Source organism: Scyliorhinus torazame, chromosome 4, assembly GCF_047496885.1.
Source record: "Scyliorhinus torazame isolate Kashiwa2021f chromosome 4, sScyTor2.1, whole genome shotgun sequence".
NCBI lineage: Eukaryota > Metazoa > Chordata > Chondrichthyes > Carcharhiniformes > Scyliorhinidae > Scyliorhinus > Scyliorhinus torazame.
In genome coordinates, this window is record NC_092710.1 from 31,006,009 (window position 1) to 31,032,733 (window position 26,725).

Below are 26,725 nucleotides of genomic sequence, written 5' to 3' on the forward strand. Positions count from 1 at the left end.
GATGAGGCCTCCCGCAAGGGGAGCTCCATCCAGGCCCTCGCCCCGGTGGCACTCCAATCTCCAGCCAAAAAAAAATTCAGCAGCCTGGTGGTCATAGCCACCCTCCAGTCCAGGAACCAACAATGGCAGCAATTTGGCCAGACCAAAATGTGGGAAAAAGCTCCCATCGGTAACAAGCATAGATTCACACCAGCGCTAACTGACTGACGCCACCTTCAAAAAGTGGGGACAGGTTGGAAGGACACTGACCGTTTGGACCGATATATGGACGGCAGGATCTCAACACCGGACAAGTTTACGGAGAAATTCAAGCTAGGCAGGGGGAACGACCTAAGGTACCTGCAACTCAAAACCTCCCTACGAAAGGAGACAAGGATGTGCCCATAACCACCATGGCAGACATTACTGAAAGAGTTACAGGACGGAGCATCCTCGATAAAGGGAACTGTAGTGACATGTATGAGCGACTGGCAGAAAAGGTTAACACTGTACTGGACGCAACAAGAAAGAAATGGGAGGAAGACGTGTGGATTGAAATAGGGTGGGGACTCGGGAGCGAAGCACTGCACAGGGTGAACTCCACCTCCATGTGCACATGGCTCAGCCTCACGCAACTAAACGCTGTACACAGAGCCCACTTAACAAGACCGTGAATGAGTAGGTTCTCCCCGGAGGGGTAGGATAGAAGTGAACGGTGCCAAGGAGGCCAAACCAACCACGCCCACATGTTCTGGTCTTGCCCCAGACTTGCGGGGTACCGGACAGCCTTCTTTGAGGCAATGTCCAAAGTGGTGGGGATGAGGGTGGAGCCATGCCCGAAAGTGGCAGTCTTCGGGGTATCAGGACTATTCCTGGGAGGAGGGCGGACGCCCTTGCCTTTGCTGCCTGATATTCCGCCGCAGAATTCTGCTCAGATGGTGGTCAGTAACACCACCCAAAGCTTCAGATTGGCTGTCCAACCTCTCGGAATCTCTCCAAATGGAAAAAATTAAATTCGCCACCTGAGCGTTGGAGACGGGCTTCCACACAACGTGGGAGCCATTCACCCAATTGTTCGGGGACCTGTTTGTGGCCAATGAACAGACAGAAGAATAGCCAGGTAGTCAAGAATAAGGGGAAAGTAGCCAAGGCGTGAGAGGGAGGCATAGATCGGGGGAGGGGACAGCTAAACTGAAGAGGAAAGAAAGGCGAACCACAGGAGAAGGGGAGGGTGGAGGGGGAAGGGAGCCGGAAGTGGGGGAAGGGGTGGACAGGGAGGAGACAAGGAACAATAGAGGGGAATCAGATAGGGGGGAGGCAAAGGAATGACAGTCGGAAGGAGAGCACAGGAAACGATAACAAACTTGGCAAACACAGGAACAGAGAGCAAGGAAAATAAGGACGAAAGACAGGACGAGCGGCCGAAGCGGAGGTGAATGCGCTATGACAACTAATGTAATTGTTTCTCCGGGACACAAATGTATATGTACCTCCCCAGTACCCCCCGCCCCTCCCCCCCCGCCCAACACACACACACACAAACATGTGCCTGCTTATGTGTCAACAATATTATTGCTAATTGTACAGAGATTGAAGTCCCCAATCAGAGTACATTATGCTCCCTTGAAACACTCAGTACTCCTTCCAAGTTGTGGTCAGCGCGTAGGCGTATTGATCCTCGAGCTGATGGAGAGCTGCAGATGGTATGCAGCGTAGTTAATCTTGATGAAATTACGAACTCGCAAGAAATCACGTTCCTGAATGTAAACAAAGAACAAAGAACAAAAAAATTTACAGCACAGGAACAGGCCCTTCGGCCCTCCAAGCCCGTGCCGACCATGCTGACTGACTAAACTACAATATTCTACACTTCCTGGGTCCGTATCCCTCTATTCCCATCCTATTCATGTATTTGTCAAGATGCCCCTTAAATGTCACTACCGTCCCTGCTTCCACCACCTCCTCCGGTAGCGAGTTCCAGGCACCCACTACCCTCTGCGTAAAAAACTTGCCTCGTAAATCTACTCTAAACCTTGCCCCTCTCACCTTAAACCTATGCCCCCTAGTAATTGACCCCATTACCCTGGGGAAAAGCCTCTGACTATCCACTCTGTCTATGCCGCTCATAATTTTGTAGACCTCTATCAGGCCTCCCCTCAACCTCCTTAGTTCCAGTGAGAACAAACCGAATTTATTCAACCGCTCCTCATAGCTAAAGCCCTCCATACCAGGCAACATTCTGGTAAATCTCTTCTGCACCCTCTCTAAAGCCTCCACATCCTTCTGGTAGTGTGGCGACCAGAATTGAACACCATACTCCAAGTGTGGCCTAGCTAAGATTCTATACAGCTGCAACATGACTTGCCAATTCTTATACTCAATGCCCCGGCCAATGAAGGCAAGCATGCTGTATGCCTTCTTGACTACCTTCTCCACCTGTGTTGCCCCTTTCAATGACCTGTGGACCTGTACTCCTAGATCTCTTTGACTTTCAATACTCTTGCGGGTTCTACCATTCACTGTATATTCCCTACCTGCATTAGACCTTCCAAAATGCATTACCTCACATTTGTCCGGATTAAACTCCATCTGCCATCTCTCCGCCCAAGTCTCCAAACAATCTAAATCCTGCTGTATCCTCTGACAGTCCTCATCGCTATCCGCAATTCCACCAATCTTTGTGTCGTCTGCAAACATACTAATCAGACCAGTTACATTTTCCTCCAAATCATTTATATATACTACAAACAGCAAAGGTCCCAGCACTGATCCCTGTGGAACACCACTGGTCACAGCCCTCCAATTAGAAAAGCATCCTTCCATTGCTACTCTCTGCCTTCTATGACCTAGCCAGTTCTGTATCCACCTTACCAGCGCCCCCCTGATCCTGTGTGACTTCACCTTTTGTACTAGTCTACAATGAGGACCTTGTCAAAGGCCTTACTGAAGTCCATATAGACAACATCCACTGCCCTACCTGCATCCATCATCTTAGTGACCTCCTCGAAAAACTCTATCAAGTTAGTGAGACACGACCTCCCCTTCACAAAACCATGCTGCCTCTCACTAATACGTCCATTTGCTTCCAAATGGGAGTAGATCCTGTCTCGAAGAATTCTCTCCAGTAATTTCCCTACCACTGAAGTAAGGCTCACCGGCCTGTAGTTCCCTGGATTATCCTTGCTACCCTTCTTAAACAGAGGAACAACATTGGCTATTCTCCAGTCCTCCGGGACATCCCCTGAAGACAGTGAGGATCCAAAGATTTCTGTCAAGGCCTCAGCAATTTCCTCTCCAGCCTCCTTCAGTATTCTGGGGTAGATCCCATCAGGCACTGGGGACTTATCTACCTTAATATTTTTTAAGACACCCAACACCTCGTCTTTTTGTATCTCAATGTGACCCAGGCTATCTACACACCCTTCTCCAGACTCAACATCTACCAATTTCTTCTCTTTGGTGAATACTGATGCAAAGTATTCATTTAGTACCTCGCCCATTTCCTCTGACTCCACACATAGATTCCCTTGCCTATCCTTCAGTGGGCCAACCCTTCCCCTGGCTACCCTCTTGCTTTTTATGGACGTGTAAAAAGCCTTGGGATTTCCCTTAACCCTATTTGCCAATGACTTTTCGTGACCCCTTCTAGTCCTCCTCACTCCTTGCTTAAGTTCCTTCCTACTTTCCTTATATTCCACGCAGGCTTTGACTGTTCCCAGCCTTTTAGCCCTGACAAATGCCTCCTTTTTCTTTTTGACGAGGCCTACAATATTTCTCGTTATCCAAGGTTCCCGAAAATTGCCATATTTATCCTTCTTCCTCACAGGAACATGCCGGTCCTGAATTCCTTTCAACTGACACTTGAAAGCCTCCCACATGTCAGATGTTGATTTGCCCTCAAACATCCGCCCCCAATCTATGTTCTTCAGTTCCCGCATAATATTGTTATAATTAGCCTTCCCCCAATTTAGCACATTCATTCTAGGACCACTCTTATCCTTGTCCACCCGTTCTTTTAAACTTACTGAATTGTGGTCACTGTTACCGAAATGCTGAAACATCTACCACCTGGCCGGGCTCATTCCCCAAAACCAGGTCCAGTACCGCCCCTTCCCTAGTTGGACTGTCTACATATTATTTTAAGAAGCCCTCCTGGATGCTCCTTACAAGCTCCGCCCCGTCTAAGCCCCTGGCACTAAGTGAGTCCCAGTCAATATTGGCGAAGTTGAAGTCTCCCATCACTTCAACCCTGTTGTTTGTACTCTTTTCCAAAATCTGTCTACCAATCTGCTCCTCTATCTCCCGCTGGCTGTTGGGAGGCCTGTAGTAAACCCCCAACATTGTGACTGCACCCTTCTTATTCCTTACCTCTACCCATATAGCCTCACTGCCCTCTGAGGTGTCCTCCCGCAGTACAGCTGTGATATTCTCCCGAACCAGTAGCGCAACTCCGCCTCCCCTTTTACATCCCCCTCTATCCCGCCTGAAACATCTAAATCCTGGAATGTTTAGCTGCCAATCCTGCCCTTCCCTCAACCAGGTCTCTGTAATGGCAACAACATCATAGTTCCAAGTACTAATCCAAGCTCTAAATTCATCTGCCTTACCCGTAATACTTCTTGCATTCAAACATATGCACTTCAGGCCACCAGACCCGCTGTGTTCAGCAACTTCTCCCTGTCTGCTCTGCCTCAGAGCCCCACTGTCCCTATTCCCTAGTTCTCCCTCAATGCTCTCACCTTCTGACCTATTGCTCCCGTGCCCACCCCCCTGCCATACTAGTTTAAACCCTCCCGTGTGACACTAGCAAACCTCACGGCCAGGATATTTATGCCTCTCCATTCAGATGCAACCCGTCCTTCTTATATAGGTCACACCTGCCCCGGAAGAGCTCCCAGTGGTCCAGATAACGGAAACCCTCCCTCCTACACCAGCTGTTTAGCCACGTGTTTAGCTGCTCTATCTTCCTATTTCTAGCCTCACTGGCACGTGGCATAGGGAGTAAACCAGAGATTACAACCCTGGAGGTCCTGTCTTTTAACTTTCTGCCTAGCTCCCTGAACTCCTGCTGCAGGACCTCATGCCCCTTCCTGCCTATGTCGTTATTACCAATATGTACAACGACCTCTGCCTGTTTGCCCTCCCCCTTCAGGATGCCCTCTACCCGTTCGGAGACATCCTGGACCCTGGCACCAGGGAGGCTTAATACCACCCTGGAGTCTCTTTCACTCCCACAGAAGCGCCTATCTGTGCCCCTGACTATAGAGTCCCCTATTACTATTGCTCTTCTGCGCTTTGACCCTCCCTTCTGAACATCAGAGCCAGCCGAGGTGCCACTGCTCTGGCTGCTGCTGTTTTCCCCTGATAGGCTATCCCCCCCCGACAGTATCCAAAGGGGTATACCTGTTCGAGAGGGGGACAACCACAGGGGATTTTTGCACTGACTGCCTGCCCTTTCTGGTGGTTACCCATTTCTCTGCCTGCACCTTGAGTGTGACCACATTTACATAACTGCGATCTATGACGCTTTCCGCCACCTGCATGCTCCTAAGTGCATCCAATTGCTGCTCCAACCGGACCATGCGGTCTGTGAGGAGCTCCAGTTGGGTGCACTTTCTGCAGATGAAGCCAACCGGGATGCTGGAAGCCTCCCGGACCTGCCACATCTCACAGTCAGAGTACTGCACCCATCTAACTGACATTGCGTCAATTAATTAAAATTAAATTAAAAACATTTTTTTTAATATATATATATTTTTTTAACTTCAAAGTTACTGCTAACTATCTGTTTCCTAGCACTCGATTTCTAATAGAAATGCGAAAGCTAAATATAGTGCTCTCCGATCTCTTTCTCAGATTCCCCTCTAAATTATAATTAAGTAATTATGTTTAATTAGTTACCAATGCTTAATTTTTTTAATTAAGTGTAGATTCCCAACCAGCCACTCAGGTCACAGCTTTTCTGTGATGTCACTTCAGTTTCCACCGACACACACAATTTGAAAAAGGTATAAAAGTAAAAATCACTTACTTACCTTCTTACCTTCTGAGTGTCTTAGATGTTCTCAGGTTCTCTCCCTGACAGAGACTGCTCCTCCACCTCCGAACCTTGACCTGCACAATGCTAATAATATAATATAATAATAATATAATATGGCACTTACCTCACACCAATGGGTCTTGTTATTAGGTTAGAGAAGGAGGGCGGGTGGGAGACACTACACGTGTAGTGTCTCGGGTTTCCTCTCCACCAGAATTTATTGGTGGTGGGGTGGGGGGGGGGGGGGGGGGGGTCTTCCCAGAAGTCCGCGGGTCGAAAAAAATAAAACAGAAAAGAAGTGTTATTTTAAAAAGGATACACTTACCTCCTAGAAATCACTTGCCCACCGCTCCCGCTGAAATCGACTGGCCTGTTCCTGTGAAGGTAAGAGTTTTTAAAGGATACCCTTACCTCCCAGAAATCACTTGCCCACCGCTCCCGCTGAAATCGACTGGCCTGTTCCTGTGAAGGTAAGAGTTTATAAAGGATACACTTACCTCCCAGAAATCACTTGCCCACCGCTCCCGCTGAAATCGACTGGCCTGTTCCTGTGAAGGTAAGAGTTTTTAAAGGATACACTTACCTCCCAGAAATCACTTGCGCACCGCTCCCGCTGAAATTGACTGGCCTGTTCCTGTGAAGGTAAGAGTTTTTAAAGGATACACTTACCTCCCAGAAATCACTTGCCCACCGCTCCCGCTGATATCGACTGGCCTGTTCCTGTGAAGGTAAGAGTTTTTAAAGGATACACTTACCTCCCAGAAATCACTTGCCCACCGCTCCCGCTGAAATCGACTGGCCTGTTCCTGTGAAGGTACGAGTTTTTAAAGGATACACTTACCTCCCAGAAATCACTTGCGCACCGCTCCCGCTGAAATCGACTGGCCTGTTCCTGTGAAGGTAAGAGTTTATAAAGGATACACTTACCTCCCAGAAATCACTTGCCCACCGCTCCCGCTGAAATCGACTGGCCTGTTCCTGTGAAGGTAAGAGTTTTTAAAGGATACACTTACCTTCCAGAAATCACTTGCGCACCGCTCCCGCTGAAATTGACTGGCCTGTTCCTGTGAAGGTAAGAGTTTTTAAAGGATACACTTACCTCCCAGAAATCACTTGCCCACCGCTCCCGCTGATATCGACTGGCCTGTTCCTGTGAAGGTAAGAGTTTATAAAGGATACACTTACCTCCCAGAAATCACTTGCCCACCGCTCCCGCTGAAATCGACTGGCCTGTTCCTGTGAAGGTACGAGTTTTTAAAGGATACACTTACCTCCCAGAAATCACTTGCGCACCGCTCCCGCTGAAATTGACTGGCCTGTTCCTGTGAAGGTAAGAGTTTTTAAAGGATACACTTAACTCCCAGAAATCACTTGCCCACCGCTCCCGCTGAAATACGACAGTGTCACTCCCTCGGAGATGGCTAGGTAGTCTGGAATATTGGTTATCAGCTATTATTCAGGAAAATTACTCTGTCACGTGATTACTTTAATGTGCTTATTTCCCAATTCTGGCAGAAGCCGACACAGGAGGACTTTGCAATTTGTCCTGGCTCGTGTTGCTACTGCCGTTTAAATTTGATGCAGACTTATCCATCCGCTTCCATTCCTTCTTTTGCAGACTTCATAGAGTTCTTATAAAAATTAATGCTTTGCTTATTTCAGAGGGCACTTAAACAACACTGCTGTAGTTCTGGAGTCACAGTAGGTCAGACCATTTAACAACGGCAGATTCCCTTCCCTTATGAGCACCATCACGCCAAATCGTTATTTTTTTTGTCCATCCAACAATTGTTTCATCATCTCATAGAAAGAGATTCTTTTTGTTAGTTTCAGATTTACCATGGAATTGAAGGTCGCCCGGCTGCCGTTGTGGGGTGCGAACCCTTTTTCTCCATATTTTGGACAGAGGTTTATGACTCAACTGCCCGGTGACATTGCCACTACACATCACCTTGGAGATTATGCAGGTGTGAAAATATTTGAACTCGGTTCGAGAGGATTTTGAAAAATGTTATTTGCTGCAGTTAATTTCCATCAGGAAAAATCACGGCCCTTATTTAACCTTTTAGGTTATATGGGAGTATTTTGCGGAACATGTGAATATCTGTCTCTCCTGCTGCATGAAAATACTTTTTCCTCCAATGTTCCTTGGAACGTGTTTAATGAACCGTTCACTGTTGCTAATTATTTTTTGGTCAGTGCGGTGCAAAGCTTTGTTGTAGACTGAATGTTCCAAATTTTAGATATGCCAAATAAGTAATTTAATTCGTTCATGTGGTTCTGAATGGATTCCGGCACTCCTGCCATAAGGATTGATTGCCAGAAGTCGAAGATCAGCATATGCCACACCAGTTACACACCAGTCATCACCTCATTATAATATGTTTATTTTCTAAGTTTTGAAAATTCATCCGCAAAATGGAACTAATTACACTGTAAAGTGGCGTCAAGATAGTTAATACCTGGTGAAAAAAGTATTCACATTATGGACAATTAGCCTGGCAGACGTTGTATAGGTTTACAATATTTTCAGTGGCAATGTTCTGACATGATGCTATTAACAATGATTTTTCATCTCTTGATCTCAGAGGTTTCGTCAAAATAGGCAACATCGAATTGGGTGCATTCTCGTTGCATTTCGGAACACTTACCACCTTTCTCTTATTCACTTTGAACTTGGTGACAAGTAGTAAATCTTAACTTAACCACACTCGTGTAGATACGCTCGCAAATCAGTATCAATGTGAGTGTTTATTTTCGAACAGGAGAGTTTGCAAATTGAAGCATTTTGCACAAAATTATTTTCTGTTTATCTTTCATATGCACGTCTGCATACATTTCGGTCGAGTGCTTCAGACCTGGTTGTAGCCGGGCGTTTTGTTCCCTTCACTCTTTATCTTCCATTTTAAAGAACCCGTGCCTTTTGGAGGAGTTTTCATCTCCGCACATAAGTTTTTTTGAGCCGTTGTAAAAATCAGGGTAAACGTTAAAACATAACTGAGAGGCTAGAATATTATAATAATAATCTTTATTGTCAAAATTGTGATTACATTTACGCTGCAATGGCGTTACTGTGGAAGGCCCTTAATCGCCAACCGGCGCCTGTTCGGTTGGGAGAATTCATAATGTCCAAATTATCTAACAGCACATCTTTCACAACTTGTGGGAGGAAATTGGAGCACGCGGAGGAAGCCCACGCAGATACAGGGAGGATGTGCAGAGTCCGCACAGACAGTGACCCAAGCCGGGAATCGAAGCTGGGACACTGGCGGTCTGAAGCCACGATTCTACACCACACAAGAATATCGCAGAGATTGAGAACAATAATTAACATCATTTACTCCAAAGAAACTTAGACCTCTGATAAGTGTATCATGACATGCATCTTCGGAAACAATACACGGATTTTCCAAATTTAGCGCAGCGCAGGGCCTTATATTTTCGTCGTATCACCATCTCAGGGTGTTTGTTCAACTTCGCTTGAGAGCCGGATTCTTTGCTGGTCACTAAATTACAACTGAGCATTTAGCAGCTCACGTCACACAATGGAAATACTATCTTAACGACATAGTCAGGAACATCCGCAATATCACAGAATCACAAAATAGTTACGATGTAGGTAATTCGACCTATCATGTCTTCGAATGAACAATATGATTTTGTGACATTCTCTAACCTTTATACCTATCTCTGCTACTTGCTTCCATCTATTTAAAAAACCATCTAGTGCGCTCTGGCATGCCCAACTTGAATTTAAAACTGACTTCACCACAGTTCTGGGCAATGTATCCTTAGCCAGAATCCTTGCTGGGTATTTTTCTTTTCACACTACATTTGCTTCTTTGGAAAGTCACTTGAAATCTGTATCATCTCCTTGTAGCTCATTTTAAAAGAGGGAAATATTTCTCTGTTTCTGCTCTAGCCATCCTCAGGATAATTTTGAACTCTTCGCTCGAATTTCTTCTTAGCCTTCTTCTCTCCAAGCTGGATAGATTTAACTTGCCAAGGCTATTCTCATAATTGAAGTTTATCATCCATTGGACCATTCTGGGAACCACTTATTGTCGTCACTTCAATCGATTCACATAGTCCCCATATTATGGGAGTGCAGAACTGCACAGGGTACTCCAGCTATGTAAAAAATATTATAGTCCAGGGAATCATTGGCTGCTCTCCTCTTTTTAGAGAGAGGTGGAGGTGTTGGTGATTCAATCTGAGGTTCATCACGCTTCAGGGGAGGTGTTAGCTTGAGAGGGTTCGGCATTTATGGATAAACTACAGCTGAAGACGGCACGGTAGCACCTTCGTTAGCACTGCTGCCTCACAATGGCAGGAATCCAGGTTCAATTCCGACCGCGGATTACTTTGTGGAGTTTGTGCATTTTCCTCGCGAAAGCGTGCGTTTTCTCCGGGTACACAGCGTTTCCTCGAACAGTCCAAAGATGTGCAGTTTCGACTGAATGGCCATGCTCCTTTCACTCCAATTATCCGAAAGGTTAGATGGGGTTATGGGGAGAGAACGCAGCATTGGCCGAACTAAGGTGCTCTTTCGGAGGGTCAGTGCAGATTCGATGGGCCAAATGACCTCCTTCTGCACTGTAGGGATTCTAGTATTCTATGATTTCAATTGGTCTTCCTTGCTGTCAGACAAATGCCACGATTAATAAAGCCTGGGACATTCGGTGCTTTCTTAATAGCGATTCATGCCAGTTATGCCAACATCAATCATTTACACAAATTCTTTCTCTTCATTAACAGAAGGTTTGGAGGTGTAAAATAAAGCAAATATGGTTTCAAACAGAACAGCATTTAATCAGAATTTCCGGTACTTTCTTGTTTCAATTCCTTCGGAATTTCTGGCAAAAATTTGCACATTCCAATCAACAGTGAAAGCTATCGTGAACAAAGAGGAGGAACCAGTGACTGCTGCAAGAAGCAGTCTGAATTAAATGAAACAATTAGACAGCAGATGAGCGAATAACATTTAAATACTCGGATGGCCAGAAATATATTAAAAACGGTAAGAGATTGTTGAAGTGAGTTTCCTAAGGCAGAAGCACTTGCAATAATTGTTATGTATTTCTGGTTTTAAATGTAATTGGTGCTATACATATTCTATAATAATTATGATTGGACTGTATCCAGCCGGGATGTGCTAAGTAACTGTTGAAAATTGTACAAAGGTCGATGAATTGCTTTATTCGGCAGAGAAGCATCTGGATCGCACAGAATGTAGCTCCTGACCGGTGAAAGTTCAATAAGCTGTTTGACGATTGGACCAGACCCGAGTGTCCAATGATTTTTTGGGACTCATTCAGTCTAACAGTCTGGCGTAGTCGGCGGCCGGTTGATGCCATCAGGCTACCGGGAGAGTATATTTACTGATAGTAAAAAGCAAATTTTTTATCCCAGGACCGGGTGTTGATAAGCAACTGACGAATTCCAAACTCGTGTACAAGGTCTTACCAACAGTCAGAAATAGCAGATAATTCATTACGGCACGTAGGGCATTGCGTAAAGTATTTAAGTATTGTATTATAGGATTATTGTCGGAAATTGTGACGGATTTATGACCTGGCAGCCGGCCAAGAGATGATCTGCTGGAACTAGTGCTGGACTGAAAGTTTACCTCTGGGATTAGATTTCTAACAGTTCAAATACTACCCAAGCCTGGCCAGTGAAATCAAAAACAGAATTCCTATGGGGACACGACTGGTCCCTCGTGTGCTATTTGGTAACCAGAACAAAAGTGTACCGATAAGATTAGTAAATTCGGTTTGGACTTTATAAAGTGGTAAAGTTCCTGTGCAGGCGATGTCCCAAATTCGAACAGTTTTTAGCTCTCCAATCAACATTTAGATCAAAGAGAAATATCAAAAAGAAAAGCATAAAATGAAATAAAGCGAGATCCGAACAGACAGGCCTCAGGTTCATTGAGAAAAGGAGAGGGAAAGGTATAATGTCCCTTCTCCTCGCCGGGATGAATTGCAACATAATTGACAAAATGTGAAGGCGGGGTTTATTTCAATAGACACACTGCTACACAGTAAAGAGGGGCGAAAAAGCTCAGTAAATCTTTCTTGGGAATTTCTGGGGAGGACAGCTCTTGACCCGTCACGTGCTGGATACTACAGCTGACATTAAGGAAAGAAAGGAATCAAAATAGAAGTTAATGGTAAAACGGAACAAATGGGTTCATATCTAAAACATTGTTTGAAGTTGTCAAGAATGGAATTGGATTTGTGATGGTTGGCTCCAACTTCATCTAGAGGTTTGCTGATGACAGGACCATAGTGGTTCAGATGTCGAACAAAGATGAGTCAGAGTACAGAGGAAGATAGCGAAACTAGTGGAGTGGTGTAACGGCAATAATCTCTCTCTCGACGTCAGTAAAACTAAACAGCTGGTCATTTACGTCAGGGAACAAAGAATCGTACACCCCTGTCTGCTTCAGTGGTGCCGAAGTAGAGATCGTTGACAGCTTCAAATTTATCGGTGTGCACATCACCAAAAATCTGTTCTGGTCTAGCCACGTTGAAGCAACAACCAAGAAAGCACAACAGCGCCCAGACCTTCTCTGGAAACTGAGGAACTTCGACATGCCTCCATTGACTGTAACCACCTTTTACAGATGCACCAGAGAAAACATCCTGTCTGGCTGCATTAGTTCTTGGTCTGACAACTGTTCGGCCCAAGTCCGGAAGAAATTACAAACAGCCGTAAACACAGCCCAGTCCATCACACGAACCTGCCTCCCATCCACTGAATCTGTTTATACCTCCCGGTTGCACTCCTGGTAGCTTCACCTGATGCCTGTGTCTATGTATGTACATTGCGTATTCATGTATGATATGTTTTTTTTCTATGCATGGAATGATCTGTCTGTACTGTACGCAGAACATGGGGCTGTTTTAGCACACTGGGCTAAATCGCTGGCTTTTAAAGCAGACCAAGGCAGGCCAGCAGCACGGTTCAATTCCCGTACCAGCCTCCCCGAACAGGCGCAGGAATGTGGCGACTAGGGGCTTTTCACAGTAACTTCATTTGAAGCCTACTTGTGACAATAAGCGATTTTCATTTCATTTCACAATACGTACCTCGCTACACGTGACAGCAAAACAAATTCAATCCAATCCAAACCAAGTTGTCGAGGCCAGTCCCTCCGACATAATCTTGGCAGCGATCCAATCTGAATTTTCCCCCAAAATTATAATAATAATCTATATTATTATCACAAGTAGGCTTACATTAACACTCACATGAATACACCGAGTCGCCACACTCCGGCGCTTGTTCGGGTACACTGAGGGTGAATTCAGAATGTCTAAATTACCTAACATCACGTGTTTCGGGACTTGTGGTAGGAAACCGGAGCACCCGGAGGAAATATACACAGACCTGGGTAGAATGGGCAGACTCCGCACCGACAGATCCACAGGCCGAGAATCCAACCTGGGACCCTGGCGCTGTTAAGCAACAGTGGTAACCACTGTGCTACCGTGCTGCTTACTAGCAAGATTGCTGTCAAGCACCGGAATATTGGAAATTGAAATCAGTTTAAACGACATGAAAGGTATAGGAAAGAAACTCAAGCAGAATCAAAGTAATATGTGAAGAGACACAATGGCGTTCCACTTTTCTCCGCCCACTCTCAGTTCACATTCTGTAGGAAAACGTATAATTTCAGCAGAAAGTTGAGTTGTTCTAAACCGGCCAAAAATTACGTATCTATGTTTATGTATTGGGAAACGATTAATTTACATAGGTTTATTTGTGAATTTATGGGAGCTCAACAAGACCAGTTAATGTGGAAATTGTAATCATAGATTGGAGGCAATTGGTGCAAACGGTAGAATGGTTTCTAATCCACGAAGAATAGCTGATGCCTATAAAGCCAGTCATTTGGAATTGAATTACATGGAACAATATAAATAAACGGTTAATGACGAAGGAGAATGGATTATCTTCTTTAGTATTTTAAACAAGAGAGTGTGACATTGCTGTGCCTCTTTAAGAATCTATAGCCGTGAGAGAAGGCTAACGGTTTACTGCAACATTTGGGAACTGTGAGGATTTGTGTGCTTCGTTTGTATTATGTAGATGTTCGTACATTTGCTAAGATTTATCTTTATGGGGAAGTAACCTTGAGGTTTTAATTTGGAAGTTTTGAACAGAAACCACAAGAACGTTTAAGTAATTAATTTTGGTCAAAGCACTGAAGTGCTAGGTTCCTCTTTTTGCGAGTATGGTGATATTTGTGTGTCATCTAACATTATGATTTCGAGATCATAGTGTCAGTGACTTTAGTCAAGCAGCTAGCAAACTTAAATGTAATTAACAAATACTTATTTTGAAAAATTAACAGTGTAATTAGATAATATTAATTTGCCTGGATTGATTGGAAATTGGGATAATTTAAATGCAAATGACCTGTCAGGTGTTGAAGTGGCCCAGAGTTAACAATTTCAGGTCCAGGGCGGTATCCGTGGCAGAACTAGCACAAGGCAGAAAGAATAAATTTGAAAAAGTGAAAATAAGTCTAAAGGAGAGATGGGTAAATCAAATAGGTACCTAATCATGTATATTGTCAAAATATAATGATGGTGGTGACCGAATGACGTTTGATTGAAAATTCTTACTCCACCCTTTTTCGAAGAATGAAAGAATTAATCCTTGACTGTGAACAGGTGAGATATATTTTATTTTTAATTGTCAACTACAAACTTTAAGTATTGGATTGTCAGATATGTTCAGATTAATTAACCTACTTTGCCTGCAGCATAATGGATCATTTGTGCTTCGGTTTACAAGATTTGCAGTAGCTTCAAGAATGTGTTTGCAGACTTTTAACTTTACAGCTATAGTCAGCCGATTGAAAATCTAGTGATGGGGGCGGACATCTAGTGAGAAGTTAAAAAATACAGGATAGATTCGGAGTGCGAAGTTGCATTCACCAGCTTCAAAGAAGTCCCAGTAACAGCGCCAGGGTTACCCTGATTTTCTTGCTCCCTTCCACAAAAACAGGAATAATAATGTGAGGTACTGCATTGCCATACTGCCCCAACAATGGATTGCAGCAGGAGAACAATGGATTGCAACAGGCAATCAAAATGCTACTGCTTGAAATCAAATAAAACTGTTTGATATCTGGTTTAAAGATAAAATGAAGATATTTCATCGGACTACAGACCTTCTCCGGGGTTCGTGAGTGGGGTTCGGTTAAGTAACTGTGGATAAACGATAGAGACAAGAAATGAATAACATTTTGCTGTTTTGAGTTTGCACATTCTTCCTCCCTGTGTTTGCGTGGGTTTCGCCCCCACAATCCAAAAGATGTGCGCAGGGTAGGTGGATTGGTCACACTAAAAGTGCCCCTTAAATGGAAAAAAATTAATTGGGTACATTACATTTTTAAAAGAAAATTTAAATTAAAAAATGTTTTGCTTGTTTGAAATGATTTGTGAGTTACAGTGACACATGAGGCACGGTGCTGCAGTCATTAACACTGCTGCATCGTGCCGCTGAGGACCCGGGTTCTATCCAGGCCGACGGTCACTGCCCGTGTGGAATTTTCACATTCTCCCAGTGCCTGCGTGGGTCTCACCACCATAACTCAAATATGTGCAGGGTAGGTGGATTAGACATGCTAAATTACCCATCAATTGAAAATAAATAATTGGGTACTTTAAAAAACAGTGGGCGGCACGGTGGCATAGTGGTTAGCACTGCTGCCTCACAGCGCTCGGGGTCCAGGTTCAATTATGGCCTTGGGAGAATGTGTTTGTGGAGTTTACACATTCTCCGCGTGTCTGCATGTGTTTCCTCCGGGTGATCCGGTTTCCTCCAACAGTACAAAGATGTGCAGGCGAGGTGGATTTGCCATGCTAAATTGCCCTTCGTGTCCAAAATCCCCGTGTCAGGCAAGGATACGGTAGGGGCGTGGAGAAGGCTGCTCTTTTGGAGGCTCTTTGCAGACTCATTGGGCCGGATGGCTTCCTTCTGCACTGGAGTAATTCTATGATTCTTTGATTCTAGTGAAAAACGACTGGTACCCACATTTACACGAGGAAACACAATAAGACACACAGCAGCATAGTTATTGTATGGAGCCTCAAATGCCCAGGCAATCTCACACTCAAGGTAGAGAAACCAATGTTATAGGTTAATAAGCAGCAGCTTTCACTGCCCAAGTTATGTATTGAGTAGAGAACTAAAGTTATGTTTGGAGAATCTGCTGTTCAGAAGGAAGATGTTGAGGGTCCAAATACATTATATTAAGGTTTATAATTAAACAGGCACAAGAACGTCGGGATCAGGATCAAGCGCAACAGAATCAGGCCCAAAACCTCGTGGAAATAGACATGATGAGGTTGAAAAAGTATGAGAACTACCAACACCTGAACGTGTTCGGCACACGCAGGAGGAATGGTATATGGACCTAACACCTGGTGATGACGAGGATCCGTCTACTTAAATTTTCAGATGGCAACCTCCCCCAATGAAGGGAGCACAGTGGCAAGGGGATTTGTGTGGTTATCCAAAGCCCTGATACCAAAGAATGACCTGTTTCTGAATGAGCTACAGAGGCAGGATAAACATAATTACATGAACTATGGACTTTGCTTAATTTTGCAGATGGGGTACGTATCCCTGCAGCCAAAGACTGATGTAAAAATAGGACATATTTCAATAGATGGCTTCAAGTACAATTGGGGAAGGACAGGATGTGTGTTCAATGTTCTACTGATACGTTCTTCAGCTCTGTCAGACGGGGAGAGGCAAGGGACATTGATGGATGTGTTTTTAGGTATATTTCGATTGCTTTCCTCCCCCTTGAACTCCACATCACACAATGCAATCCACCGAATTCAGTGCATTGTCATGTCCCACACCACTAAGGGAACAGAGAATGGGATTATACTTTTCAATGAAGGTGAAATACTATATGATAATGTTAAGAAAGAAATTGTGCCTGTTCTGATCTATATTTCAGGAATACAATGCCGGAATAATGTACAGAACAGTCACGAAATATATATATAATGTATTTAGTAAGATTGTCATTCAGCAGGCTGACGATGCCATGTGTGCCAAGAGATGCCGAGGACAGAAGCAGTTTCATAGAACGAAGAGGAGAATAGGTAATGATATTGTCCACAGATTTAACACCGGGACATCCGTAATTTACTCATTGGATATACAAGCATCAAGCAAAAACCTGGAAAGACGTAAAGTGGTGATGAAATAACTTTTAGGGGTGCCAGAGAAAAATAAGGGGATCAGACATATCAGGGAGAGCAAGGCATGGGAATACAATTGGATGGAATTGCAGTCTTAGAAGGTCATGTCAAAACAATTAACCATCATCAATGAAGAGGACAATTTTGTCACACTTTTGGCTTATGGGTGGTTGGAAAGATACCACAGAACCTTGATCAAATCCAAAACGGTTGAGGTGCCAGGCAGCCCACAGCTGGCCCAGTTCGCCACACGAAAAGGGATATTGGATAATTATCCTTTGAAGGGTCTTACCAAAGTGTACCCAGTAACCCTCTACTGCAGACTGCGGAAAGCTAACGGACTGGGAATGGTCTTAACGATCCTTATAATCACACGGGTATCAGGACCAGTTCTCCATTATCATTTGGCGAATATTGGAATCGTACCATGGTAAAACCTCCCTCCACCTCTATTTGATGGAAACCTCCACGATGTGCAGGAATGACGCACTCGCCGGGATCTCCCTTTTGGGATGCAAGGAAGTGTGACATTATGATTTTGTCCTCATCCGATGGGAAAGCGAGAAGTAGATGAATGTGGGTTCAATCTAACTGACGGTTGAGTCCTACAAATCGTAGTTGTCCCCATAGACCTTGCAAGAACAGGCTACGGACGAAAAGGAAAATATTGTGTCTCTACTATAAAAAATTCGTACCGTTATAATGATCTGCAGTGCCTGATTCTACAACCAAACTTTTATTTTGCGCCATTACGACCTTTCACTATCTGACAAGCTCGTATCGCTCAGGTTAGGCGTCAAGGTATTGAAGTCATTAATGCCATCAATTAACTTCATGACCACCTGCAGGAGTATGATGAGCCAAAGCAGACCCCCATCCCGCATTTAGCTGATGTATTGAGAGAACTAAGACTCAGGACGGATCAGTCTGTCAAACACTACGACCAATTGCAAACAAAAAATAAAATACTGAAAAAAAATACTGACGTGGAATCACAGAACAAAAGTTGGAGAATGAAGATCTGCGACAGGGGGATGAATGTGAACATCGACCACTAAATTCGGAAAGTATCACACATCCTGTTCGGAGTACAGTTGATCCTGGCACTGCCTGGGGCAGAATGACCTGCGGGCCCTGCAGGAAATCTGTACGAGAGACTAAATATAAAAAAGCGAAGGTACAATAATATTTGTCTGTCAGAAAAATAGGTTAGTTTGAACCACATTAATTTGATCTAAATGACCGCAAATCCAGAAATGACGTGATTGGCCTACACGTTTGAGTCAGCGAGCAACGGGCGATATCAAAAACAAATGAAAATATAATAATAATCATAAGACAAAATGTATATATATATCGGCATCTGCTAATTTAGCGAACTAACTTGTCTACATTCCTTATATAGGCTGTTTCACCGGAACCAGCTACAACAAGGTACACTCAGCAACAATGTTTCTAATCAGCAGTCCTCAGGCAGATGTTCTTGTGGGATGCTCAAAATTATAACAATCTGAACCAAGATTAAGATCAGGGAACGACGTGTGCATAAAGACCGAAGGACGGTCGATAGGGGATCTGGAAGATATGATAAGGCCATGAGCAGTTCCCCCTTATTGCCTTGAGATTATCATGCTCTTCTCTGCTGCCCAGTGACTATTTTCATTGGTTGTACAGGTCAATATGTGTACTACATAATCAATATGATTGGATTGTGTCCAGCCGAGGTGTGCTGAGCAATTGCTTGAAATTGTATAAAGATCGATGTTTGTCCTTGTTGGGCAGAGAAGTACCTGGAGCGCCCAGAGACTAGCTCCCCGCTGGTGTATTTCAATAAACTGTTTGATGATTGGAGAAGACCCGAGTATCGAGTGATTCTTTTGGTTTCATTCCCGTTAGCAGAGATTCTATAAATACTTTTTAAATGAAAAGAGTTATCGAAGATAACGTTCGTCCAATAGAAAAAATGGGACTGGATAACTGATAACTGAAATAAGGAGAATTAATTGAATCTGGACTCTGTATCAGTTTTCAGCATAGAGGATGCAAGCAAAATCTCAGCAGCAATTACAAACTAGGAATTGGAAGGAGTGGGAAGGAATAATTCTTGAAAATTACCGTCACCAGTGAACTGGTATTGAGAAAATGGTTGTGTTGAGACGAATCTAGGACATGACGGACTTCATCTTAGGTTCTGAAAATAAATGGACGGTGAACATAGAACATAGAACAATACAGCGCAGTACAGGCCCTTCGGCCCACGATGTTGCACCGAAATAAAAGCCATCTAACCTACACTATGCCATTATCATCCATATGTTTATCCAATAAACTTTTAAATGCCCTCAATGTTGGCGAGTTCACTACTGTAGCAGGTAGGGCATTCCACGGCCTCACTACTCTTTGCGTAAAGAACCTACCTCTGACCTCTGTCCTATATCTATTACCCCTCAGTTTAAAGTTATATCCCCTCGTGCCAGCCATTTCCATCCGCGGGAGAAGGCTCTCACTGTCCACCCTATCCAACCCCCTGATCATTTTGTATGCCTCTATTAAGTCTCCTCTTAACCTTCTTCTCTCTAACGAAAACAACCTCAAGTCCATCAGCCTTTCCTCATAAGATTTTCCCTCCATACCAGGCAACATCCTGGTAAATCTCCTCTGCACCCGCTCCAAAGCCTCCACGTCCTTCCTATAATGCGGTGACCAGAACTGTACGCAATACTCCAAATGCGGCCGAACCAGAGTTCTGTACAGCTGCAACATGACCTCCTGACTCCGGAACACAATCCCTCTACCAATAAAGGCCAACACTCCATAGGCCTTCTTCACAACCCTATCAACCTGGGTGGCAACTTTCAGGGATCTATGTACATGGACACCTAGATCCCTCTGCTCATCCACACTTTCAAGAACTTTACCATTAGCCAAATATTCCGCATTCCTGTTATTCCTTCCAAAGTGAATCACCTCACACTTCTCTACATTAAACTCCATTTGCCACCTCTCAGCCCAGCTCTGCAGCTTATCTATATCCCTCTGTAACCTGCTACATCCTTCCACACTATCGACAACACCACCGACTTTAGTATCGTCTGCAAATTTACTCACCCACCCTTCTGCGCCTTCCTCTAGGTCGTTGATAAAAATGACAAACAGCAACGGCCCCAGAACAGATCCTTGTGGTACGCCACTTGTGACTGAACTCCATTCTGAACATTTCCCATCAACCACCACCCTCTGTCTTCTTTCAGCTAGCCAATTTTTGATCCACATCTCTAAATCACCCTCAATCCCCAGCCTCCGTATTTTCTGCAATAGCCTATCGTGGGGAACCTTATCAAACGCTTTGCTGAAATCCATATACACCACATCAACTGCTCTACCCTCATCTACCTGTTCAGTCACCTTCTCAAAGAACTCAATAAGGTTTGTGAGGCATGACCTACCCTTCACAAAGCCATGCTGACTATCCCTGATCATATTATTCCTATCTAGATGATTATAAATCTTGTCTCTTATAATCCCCTCCAAGACTTTACCCACTACAGACGTGAGGCTCACCGGTCTATAGTTGCCGGGGTTGTCTCTGCTCCCCTTTTTGAACAAAGGGACCACATTTGCTATCCTCCAGTCCTCTAGCACTATTCCTGTAGCCAATGATGACATAAAAATCAAAGCCAAAGGTCCAGCAATCTCTTCCCTGGCCTCCCAGAGAATCCTAGGATAAATCCCATCAGGTCCCGGGGACTTATTTATTTTCAGCCTGTCCAGAATTGCCAACACCTCTTCCCTACGTACCTCAATGCCATCTATTCTATTAGCCTGGGGCTCAGCATTCTCCTCCACAACATTATCTTTTTCCTGAGTGAGATCCTTGATGCATTGCATTTCGATTTCGAAAGCGCCCCATTTGAATCTTGGAGGGTTCCAATTGATTGGCAAGTCGTAAGTGTAACTCCGTTATTCAAACACACAGGAAGACAGTAAATGGAAAGCTAATTCGCTTAACACATGTCATTGCAAAATTGTGCGAAGTTTTAATAAATAACTTACAGCATGGCAGTTGGGAAGCTCAGTGTAAGGGGCCAGAATGAACATCGTTCTATAAAAGTCGTGTCACGTTTTCTGAACTCAAGGGAGTTCTATAAGGAAATAACCTGAGCCATGGTTAAGGTGAACTGGTAGATTACTGTGCTTAGATTTGCGTTAGGCGTTTGACAATGTCCCACATGAAAGGTTACTGGGGAAAATTAAAATAGTAGTCTAGGGAGTAAATTCTTGGCATATGTAGAAGATTGTTTGGCTGACTGGAATCAGAGACCAGGTGAAAATAAGTATTTTTATATTGGCAAGATAAAACGGCTGTGGTGCCACAGAATCAAAACCATCTTTGAAATGTTTCCTCCTTTCTATCCCCAGGTACGTGATGTTCCACCTATAGAATGTTCACTAATCTAAGAATTTAATAGTAATTAATATTGTAATTCACTCACGTCTATTTTCTTCTTACCGATAACTGGCCAATAGGTTTGTGGGACCCAATATATATTGCAACCGCCCTCAGGCTCTGCATATACACTGAACTCTCTTAGTTGTATACTAAAGTGTTCAATAGATAATTTCTGTCAGTTAATGCAAGACAGCTCACGGTTGATTAAACGATTGTTCTATGTTTTACCTAATACAGATATCATTCCTGCCTCTTTTTCTGCTCTTCGTTATTTTCAGATTTAATTTCATGTACAACATTTTTCGCGCGAAATTACATCCATAAGGCTCCTTCAGTGGTCATTAATTAACAACATTTGTGAAGGTTTAAAGGTCCTGACCCAGAAACTATAGAATTCGAAGTCTACTTCTCCTAGTTTAACTGATTGGATTGGCGGCTTATTAATTTAAAGTCAGAATTTCAATACTTAAGAAATCTTCTCCGTAAATCTTACCCCGTCCCTACCCCCCTTTCCGCCCAAACAGTCCCTCATCCAGCCATATCATTACACGGTGCTTTGGAGGTTGAAAAAGTGCCTACCGTATCGAACTCGTCATGTTGTGGACTGAGGGTGAAGGTTGTTAAGGACATGAAAGTGATCCTCCCTTTAAGACTTTCCACTGCCAAAGGTTTCCCAACTGTACACTGTTTAGTGATGCGGAAGAATCTGTAGAGAAAGCAGGGGCATAGGTCAATGCTTTCCGAGGTCTCTACAGTGATTTGTGTGTGGACCCGAAAACAAAATCACCATTTCTGAAAAGAAAACCGAGCTGCATTTATCTTGTATTACTCAGCCCTCATTACAACCAGACCCGACTTCAAATTGGTGACACCTGGTGAGCTGCTACCTGACCCTGTGCAGGGCCAGTCTCAACATTCACTTTCTAACAGATGCTGCTGCATTTGAACCTATTTGTCCAAACTAGTTAATTGGTGAAAACGCTGATTTGTTTAATGTGTTATCCCAGCGACCTCCTATTGTAGGAAGCCTGGTATCTACAAGCAGCAACTCAATTGGTTATGTGTGTTGCTGAATATGCCAACCAAAAATGCAACTTTATTTCAGGCCAATTCTCAACCCTTCCGAATTTCTTGTGGTTCAGCACATCCACAAAGTAATTTTGCAAAAACTGCAGAATTGTACCAAACAGGATGGCTCATCGACGACAAAATGTGTTCTTGAGTTATTGAAAGTAAATTGGTGCTGTGAACAGAGGACTATGGTATGCATCGCCAATAAGGATGCAACATTTTCTGAGAAAATGAAGCACAAGACCATCAAATTTTGTCGATTCAGCATTTCGCTGCATTGGCAATTTCTCCTCCGTCTTGAGAGCGGGGTACATTGCGCCATCTCCTGGCCACTAAACGTCTTGCAAAGAACAGTAACATAAGCATAAAATGAACGAATGAGTCTATTGTATTGTCAATCTGGTTAAACCGTACTGGATCACCCAGAGCCGAACCGTTGTCAATGTGAACGACGGTTCGCGGATATTCAGCACCGCAAGGTTTTAAAATACGGACAAATTGCTGCTATTTACTTCTGTTTCTATATTCCTGTTGAAATTCTCACGAGACGCTGAAAAGAAAAAGGAATTAAATATGGAAGCGACTGTGAACCAGCCGGAGCTGTCCATTGCAATCGACGAGAAGCCAAGTTGGATTGTGCAGAGCGGCCTATGCATCAAGACGTCAATGAGGAATTTTTCATGGCCGATCTTGCAAACTGTTTGAAACATGATACAGATGGTCAGATCGTTGTGGCATTGGCATCACATAGCGAAAAACATAGTTTGATTATTTTTTTGTTTTCTTTCTCCATTGACGAATACTAAGCCAGGCATGAAAACTGTGTTATCAGCGAGAATAAATTGCCGAACTTCTGGGTGCACAAAACATTTCATCTGAATGCCAGAGGTTAGGTGAGAGTGACTGTCCTTGACGTCAAGGCAGAATTTGACCTAGTATGGCTTCGGAGTGCCTTAGAAAAACTGGTGTCAATGGGAATCAGGGGAAAGACTCCCTGATAGTTGGTGCGGAGCCTGCCACAAACGAAGATGGTTGCTGTGGTTGAAGGTCAATCATCTCAGCGCCAAAACATTACTGCAAGAATTTGTCCTGGGACAAGTTGCTTCACCAATAGCCTCACTTGTATTATAAATTCCGGAAGTGGGGATATTCGTATAAGACTGCACAATGTTCAACACCACTCGCGACTCCACTGAAAATGCAGCTGTCCAGTTGCCAAATGAAGCAAGACCTGGAAGTATCCAGACTTCGGCGAACAAGTTGCAAGTTACATTCGCTCTACACAAGTGTCAGGCAATGGCCATTTATCTCCTAAAAGATTAGATCTAATAACCTTCCCTTGACATCCATGCATTATCTTCGCTGAATCCCCCACAATCAACATCATGGGTTTACCATTGATCAGAAACTGAGCTGGATTAGTCATATTAATACTGTGGCTACACTAACTCACCTGCTGACTCCTCAAAGCCTGTCCGCCATCTACAGACATGTCAGGGGTGCAATTGATTACTCACCACTTACCTGGATGAGTGCATCTGCAACAATACTCAAGAATCTCGCCACCATTCAAGTCACAATAATCGTGACTGTTGCACCTTCCACAAAGATTGACTCCCTCCACCACTAAGCGGCAATTTAGTGTGGAAAACCAGTCTAACCTTCCAGATCTTCGGACTGTTACTGGAAACCAGATCATCGAAAGGAATCGCACGCAGATATTGGGAGAAAGTGCAAATTCCACACTGTCACTCAAGGTCGGAACCCAACATGTTCCCCAGGAGGTGTAAGTCAACTGTCCTAACCACTGTGCCACCGTGCCACTGTGTTAGCCTGCCGCGTCTTCATGGATCTGTGGACAAGCACTCCAAGATCCATCTGTTCCTCTGAGCTTCCTCGTATCTTGCTAGACTACTTCATTGTCATGTTACTCATCCCAAATCTTCCCTCGCACTTTACAGGGTTAATTTCCATCTTCCACTGATTTTCCCATGTGCTTAATCCATCTAAATCTTACAATAACCCAATACCTTCTTCTTCACTGTCAACCACCAGGCCAACATCCATATCATCGGCAACGTACATTATCAGGCCCTCGATATGCTGTTACTGTTAGAACTGTAGCACAAGGTTTCTCTTTTTTTTTTACATTTTGGTTTAATAAAGATTGATTTTAAAATAACCGATTCCCATTTCATATATTATCACCCCCGGAACGAACTGATGTTTCTGGACTGCGTTAAAACTTAAACAAGTTATTACTCCTGGTCCAGTCTCTGAGCCACTGCTGACAGCTGTCCAGGCGTCCAGAACAAGCACTGATCACTACGGAACGCCACTGGACTCAAGTCACAGAAACAGCCTTCCACCACAAGACCCTGTCTCCTCCAACTAAACCAATGTTGGATCCAAGTTGTCACGTCACCCTTGGTGCTAATTGATTTTATCTTCTTTATCGGAATCTCAAGTGGGACCGTTTCAGCCTTTTCTGAAATTCAAATAAAATATATCAACTGCACTACCCTCTTCTACACACCTGGGCACTTCCTCAGATAATTCAATCAAATGTGTCCTTCATGAGCGACCGACGACGAAACCATGCTCACTCGGCCTGATGAAACTTGCCCTCGACAAGTCGAGATGGATTTTGTCCTTCAGAACTCCCTCCTGTAGTTTCCCTACAACTGATGTTATGCAATTGCCCAGTTTGTCTCGGCCACACGTTCTGAAACGTCAGACCACATTGGCTATCCTCATCTGGTACCGACCATATGCACAGAGATGAAACAAACATTTTCTCAGAATTAAGTAAATTCCTCCCTTACCTCCCGCATTAGCCTCAATTACAATTCAACTGGACATGGAACCTAGACACTTTTCAGCCCGCTAAATCTCCAGTATCTGCCCAGTCACTATGTTACACTGCATAAGAACGTCATCGTCCCTCTGTGTGCATTTCGCAGCCACATGCTCCTTCTGCAATGTGAAGGCCGATGTAACGTATTTGCTTTAGTCTCTACCAATATCATCCCTATCCATGCACAGATTACCGTCTTTGTCCTGAAGCGCTCATAAGTTTCTTCCTGGTTATTCCTATTCTCCTTGACATATTTACGGAATATTTGGGGATTTTATTTGAACGTACCCGCATTTTCATACCCCACTTTGTAATGTAAAATAAATTTCAGTACCGCATGGTCCTCACCTCAACTTCCATTACTCGACGAGAGCCTCTGTAGGATTCTTTCCTTTGTACCTGTTAAACATCTTTCTTTCCATTCCTATCAGGTTCTGAATATTCTTGCATGTAATGAGTCCTCTGGACTTGTTGCTCCCACATGTCACCCTAAAGTGAACATGTTGGACCTGTACTCTCGCAAATTGACATTTGAATGCCTCCTGTTGTAGATTTAACCAGAGTCATCGAATTTACAGTGCAGGAGGAGGCCATTCGTCCGATCTAGTCTGCACCAACCCTTGGAATGACCCCACTCCTGAAGCCTCAGCCTCCATCCTATCCCCGTAACCCAGTATCACCACCAAAACTATTTACACATTAAAGGGCAAGTTAGCAGATGCAACCCACCTGTTCTGCACATCTTTTTACTGTGGGACGATACCGGAGCACGCGGAGGAAACCCACGCAGACACAGGGAGGAAGTGCAAACTCACACAGACGGTCCCCTGATCTGAAAACGGGTGTCAAGAGGTGCTAACCTCTGTGCAACCGTGCAGCCCTTGTCGTCGGATCCACGACTTCCCACACATGGCATGTCACATGTTTCACTCGGCTGAACTTACCTGCCATGACTTAAACTTCGGCTACTAAGTCCAACACGCAAACGTTTATATTACATAATCATAATTAAAATACTTTAACTTTAATTTTAGCCTTATTCTCCTAATCTCTAAATATTGTTTTTATCCCTGCTGCTTCTCAATTAA

At 44.0% G+C, this 26,725-nt stretch overlaps 1 long non-coding RNA gene across 3 annotated transcripts; it reads right to left on the reverse strand.

The window, feature by feature from the left end:
* Positions 1-9,071: 9,071 nt before the first annotated feature.
* Positions 9,072-22,407, reverse strand: LOC140410165 (uncharacterized). Of its 3 annotated transcripts, none has more exons than XR_011940517.1 (5): positions 22,289-22,407; positions 19,375-19,450; positions 18,246-18,404; positions 15,210-15,246; positions 9,072-10,659 (listed from the first exon to the last, which is right to left on the reverse strand). It is a non-coding gene; the product is annotated as an uncharacterized lncRNA (long non-coding RNA). The 3 variants fall into 3 exon arrangements; XR_011940516.1 differs by having other exon boundaries at positions 18,246-18,416; XR_011940518.1 differs by lacking the exon at positions 15,210-15,246 and having other exon boundaries at positions 18,246-18,416.
* Between the last annotated feature and the right edge of the window lie 4,318 nt (positions 22,408-26,725).